This window comes from Scyliorhinus canicula, chromosome 5 (assembly GCF_902713615.1).
Source record: "Scyliorhinus canicula chromosome 5, sScyCan1.1, whole genome shotgun sequence".
In the NCBI taxonomy this organism is placed as follows: domain Eukaryota; kingdom Metazoa; phylum Chordata; class Chondrichthyes; order Carcharhiniformes; family Scyliorhinidae; genus Scyliorhinus; species Scyliorhinus canicula.
The window spans coordinates 47,734,126-47,740,125 of record NC_052150.1 but is presented as its reverse complement, the minus strand read 5'-3'; positions in this window follow the sequence as shown (position 1 = coordinate 47,740,125).

Here is a 6,000-nt window from a genome sequence, read left to right as displayed (position 1 = left end):
CATCGGGGCCTCATACAGCAACCTCACCCATTTGATGAACCCCTCCCCAAATCCAAACCGCTCCAGCACCTCCCACAGGTACCCCCACTCAACTCTATCAAACGCCTTCTCTGCATCTAGCGCCACCACTATCTCTGCCTCCCCCTCCACCGCCGGCGACTGATCCTCGTGTATCACCCCTGGCACACAGTCCTCTATCCTGGTGGCCAAGATCTTCGGCAGCAACTTAGCATCTACATTGAGGAGCGAGATTGGCCTGTATGATCCACACTGCAAGGGGTCCTTATCCCGCTTCAGGGTCAAAGAAATCAGCGCCCGTGACATCATCGGGGGCAAAGCCCCCCCTCCCATGCCTCATTGAAGGCTCGCACCAACAGGGGGCCCACCAGGTCCGCATACTTTTTATAAAATTCCACCGGGAACCCATCCGGCCCCGGCGCCTTTCCTGACTGCATTTGACCAATCCCCTTGACTAGCTCCTCCAACTCAATCGGCGCCTCCAGCCCCTCCACTAGCTCCTCCTGCACCTTTGGGAAACGTAGCCTGTTCATGAAGCTCTCCATCCCCCCCCCCCACCCCTCCCCCCCCTCCCCTCCCCCACCGGTGGCTCCGATCGGTACAGTTCCTCGTAAAAGTCCCTAAAGACCCCGTTCACCTCTGCCCCCTTCCGCCCCACATTCCCACCCTTATCCATCACTCCACCAATTTCCCTAGCCGCATCTCGCCTGCGGAGTTGATGCGCCAGCATCCTGCTCGCCTTCTCCCCATACTCATATACCGCACCCTGCGCCCTCCTCCACTGTGTCTCCGCCTTTCTGGTGGTCAGCAAGTCGAACCTGGCCTGCAAGCTACGCCGTTCCGCCAGCAATCTCTCCTCCGGGGCCTCCGCGTACCTCCTATCCATATCCAAGAGCTCCCCCACCAGTCTCTCCCTCTCCCTCCTTTCCCTATGGGCCCGGATGGAAATCAGCTCCCCCCGGATCATTACCTTCAGAGCCTCCCAAACCATCCCCATCCGGACCTCCCCCGTGTCGTTGGTCTCAAGATACCCCTCAATACTTCCCCGGGCCCTCCTACACACCTCCTCATCAGCCAACAACCCCACGTCCAGACGCCACAGCGGGCGCTGGTCCCGCGCCTCCCCCATCTCCAGATCGACCCAGTGCGGAACATGGTCTGAAATTGCTATGGCCGAATACTCGGCATCCTGCACCCTCGGGATCAGTCCCCTGCTCAGGATGAAAAAATCTATTCGGGAGTAAACCCTATGCACATGGGAGAAAAAGGAATACTCCCGCGCTCTCGGCCTCCCAAACCTCCAGGGATCCACCCCTCCCATCTGGGCCATAAACCCCCTCAGCATCTTGGCCGCCGCCGGCCTCCTACCCGTCCTTGAACTGGACCGGTCTAGTGGGGGATCCAGCACCGTGTTACAGTCTCCCCCCATGAACAGGCACCCTGCCTCCAGGTCCAGAATGCGGCCCAGCATACGCCTCATAAAGCCAGCATCATCCCAATTCGGGGCATACATGTTTACCAGCACCACCTTCTCTTCCTGCAGCCTACCCTTCATAACAAATATAACCTCCTTGTCCGCCACCACCTCAGACGCTTCGAACGTCACCCTCTTCCCCACCAAAATCGCCACCTCCCGGTTCTTTGCGTCTAATCCTGAGTGGAAAACCTGCCCCACCCACCCCTTCCTCAGACGAACCTGGTCCGCCACCTTCAGGTGGGTCTCCTGGAGCATAGCCACGTCCGCCTTCAGCCCCTTCAAATGAGAAAATACCCTAGCCCGCTTAATCGGCCCATTCAGCCCCCTCACGTTCCAGGTGATCAGCTGGATCAGAGGGCACCCCTCCCCCGCCGACTAGCCATAGCTCATCGACTGCTCGCCCCAGGCCAGCACACCCCGCCCGACCCGTTCCCCATGACGATACCGCCTCTCCTCTACCCCCCCCCCCCCCCCCCCCCCCCCCCCGGCCCACCCCAGCTCCTTCCTGGCCATTCCAGCAGCAACCCGGTATCCCCCCCCCCCCCCCCCCCCCCCCCCAGGCTAGGACCCCTCCTAGCCTCGACACACCGTCCATGGTACTTCCATGAGTCAGCTGACTTCTGCTGACCCCGGCAACTCCCGCCAAAAATGGGGTCATCCCCCCTCCTGCCACACCTCCCTGGCACCGCTTCAGCGCGGGAAAAAAACAGTAGAGGCCACGCCCCCACCGCCAGCTCCACCCCTCCTGCCCCGCATCGTGGGAAACCAGAGGAAAGCCCGCGCTTTCACGCTGCCCCACCCCACCTTTCTAACGCAGCTCCCAAACTCCAGCTCCACCCCATCCCCCAGCCCCGTACAGAAGAAAAAACAAACCCCCACATAACACAAAACCATACCCAACAGAACCACCCGGAAACAGAGCAAGAACCAGCATAAAAAACACATGTCAAAATTACAAAAACAGCAACAGCAAAAACAGTAACGACCGTAGGACACAGGACCCCGCAGCCCCCAGACCCTAGTTCGAGTCCAGCTTCTCCGCCTGTACAAAGGCCCACGCCTCCTCCGGGGACTCGAAGTAGTGGTGCCGGTCCTTATATGTCACCCACAGACGCGCAGGCTGCAGCATTCCAAATTTGACCTGCTTGGCATGCAGCACCGCCTTCGTCCGGTTAAACCTGGCCCACCGCTTAGCCACCTCCGCACTCCAGTCCTGGTAGATTCGCACCACCGAGTTCTTCCACTTGCTGCTCCTCTCCTTCTTGGCCCAGCGCAGCACACACTCCCGGTCACTGAATCGATGGAACCGCACCAGCACCGCCCGCGGGGGTTCATTCGTCTTGGGCCTCCTGGCCAGGACACTGTGGGCTCCCTCAAGCTCCAGGGGCAAATGGAAGGACCCGCCCCCATCAACGAATTCAGCATTGTGGCCACATAGGACGGGAAATCCGACCACTCCAGCCCCTCCGCCAGGCCCAGGATCCTCAAATTCTTTCGCCTCGTGCGAAAGTCCAGCTCCTCCAAGCGGTCTTGCCACTTTTTGTGAAGTGCCTCGTGCATCTCCACCTTCCCCACGAGGACCACGGCCTCCTCCTCCCGATCAGCGGCCTGCCGCTGCAACTCCTGAATGGCCGCCCCCTGGGCTGTCTGGGTCTCAAGCAGCTTGTTGGTAGCCGCATTCAAGGAGTCCAGCAACTCAGCCTTCAGCTCCGCAAAACAGCGCAGAAGAGCAGCTTGCTGCTCCTGCGGCCACTTCCACCAATCCTCGGGTGCTCCGCCGGCCGCCATTTTGTCCTCCTTCCCCCGCTTTTTCTGGGGAGCTGCTGCAGCCTTTTCCTTTGCCGCACTCCGGGTATGCACCATAAATTTCGGGGAATGTTCCTCCAAACACCTTCCCCCACCGGGAATCGTCGAAACAGCGCCGTTTGGGGCCCTCAAACAGGCCCGAAAGTCCTTTGATAGCGGGAGCTGCCGAATGTGCGGCTTAGCTCCGCATCACCGCAACCGGAAGTCCATCAATAATGTCATTCTGATGCATATACTCAAAATCGCTCTGTATCTGCGATAGCTTAGCTGGACTTAACCTAAATGGATATTGTTTAATTGGAACAGTGACCTCACATCTACGTCATGCGTCGCTAACCCTGTTCTTCCTAGTTTATTCCTCAAATACATTTATAGGGAAGCAGTAATTGTCAGTTTGCTCCGGCTCTTACCTGGGAGATGAATTAACCTCTGGTTTAAAATTTCTCATTGCCCAAATGAATTATAGGTTCGCTATAACTCGCTATCAGAATTTGACCCCTCCTCGTCTTCCCCTGCTTTGTTACTAACAAGACTTTGTGTTTGTTCTCACCGCCTCTGTCCCAATATTTCTTTAACATGTTCACGTGGCACACTGTGTGAGGGGGCAGGATGGTCAACGAAGGGAGAACAGAGTTCTCGGGGAAGGGGGAATGGGGTGGTCAGGGGAGGGGGAACAGGGTAGTCAGGGAAGAGGAGGTGTGTAGAGCTCACGGACACACAGCCTCATCTCATGCGAATCTGGAGACAGTGAGGCATGACATACCTTACCACCACCTGTCCTCCATCCTCTGGCTTCTTCTCAGGCTTGTCCTCCAGCACTCCTGGTCCACCTTCTCAGGCAAGGCTGCATGTTCGTCCTCCTCCTCATTGTCCAGCATGTTGTCCTACTGCTGTGCTACGTTGTGGAGGGCACAGTAGACCACCACAAAGTGGGAGACCCTCTGGGGGCTGTATTGCAAAGCATTGCCAGTAGAGTGGCCCAGGCAGTGGAACCCCATTTAAGCAGCCGATGCACTGCTCAATGTCAGAACAGGCGACAGCATGGTCTTCATTGTATCGGGTCTCAGTCATAGGCCTCCGCGCTGGCGTCATCAGCCATGATCTCTTATCCCCCATGACTCAACCCATCATCCTAGGTTTGTCCTTGAAATGTAAGATGTAGCTGTAATGCATGCTCTGTTGCGTCTCCTGGATGAGGGTCATAACTGCCATGTCAAACAAAGTACTTCCACAAGTATTCTTGAATTCAAGTTTACTTTATTCGGATCAAATCTGTCACACAGACTCTTATGCAGTTAAGACCAGTACATAACCCTTAATAAAACTGTCACACAGACTAATACTCAATACGTGTCATTCATACTTTAACTCAGTAAGTGATAACTTTTACTAAACTCACAAATTGAACTCAAACATCATCCTAATCAGAACAACGGGGCAAGCATTCTCGAAGGATGCTTGACTGGTCACCGAGTTCTTGACTTGGGGTAATCTTCTGGAATTGTTGGTCCCAAGGTTTTAGTTCAGAATCTTAGAAGCCCTGCTTCTTTATATGATTTCTTGTCCCTTTTTGAAAGTTCGATGATGTCCGGTTTACGATCCTCTGTCTCTTGAGGTTGTGTTTCACAGATCCAAAAAACAGGATCCATTTGTTCCATTATGCCATAAAACAACTTCCAGATTAACAGTTTCTGTGACTATAAAGGTTATGTGCCCTCTTCTCAAGTGTCTGCAGTCACCTAGTTTCAATCATCTTCCTGCTTTCTTTCTCGCATAGTTGTTATCTTTTGCCTTATCACATAGAACATAGAACAGTACAGCACAGAACAGGCCCTTCGGCCCTCGATGTTGTGCCGAGCAATGATCACCCTACTCAAACCCACGTATCCACCCTATACCCGTAACCCAACAACCCCCCCTTAACCTTACTTTTAAGGACACTACGGGCAATTTAGCATGGCCAATCCACCTAACCCGCACATCTTTGGACTGTGGGAGGAAACCGGAGCACCCGGAGGAAACCCACGCACACACGGGGAGGACGTGCAGACTCCACACAGACAGTGACCCAGCCGGGAATCGAACCTGGGACCCTGGAGCTGTGAAGCATTTATGCTAACCACCATGCTACCGTGCTGCCCCTTTAGCTATCACTCACATAGCTGCTAATGATCTCCTTTTGAGACCAGAGGCCTTCAGGTGTCCTGCATCCTGTTGTAGAAAGTAAATTTCCAAAAAGTCTTCAGAGACCGTCTGTGAGTTCTTTAGTATCTTTGTTACTTGGCCACAATTCCCATCAGGCTACAGTGTATCTTGTAACTTGGTCATATTTCCCAGTAGGTTCAGGATCAAGGCTACATTTCCCCCTTTGATCCATTCATACAGATATCTTTATACTGGATCACTAATCTGGCCTTTCCTCTGCATAGGTTTACCTGACATCTTCAGGTGATGGCCCGGAGGACTGGAGATTAGCCAATGTTGTTCCTTTGTTAAGAAGGGTAGCAAGGATAATCCAGGAAACTTCAGGCCGGTGAGCCTTACATCAATGGTAGGGAAATTACTGGAGAGAATTCTTCGAGACAGGATCTACTCCCATTTTGAAGCAAATGGATGCATTAGCGAGAGGCAGCACGGTTTTGTGAAGGGGAGGTCGTGTCTCACTAACTTGATATAGTTTTTCAAAGAGGTCACAAAGA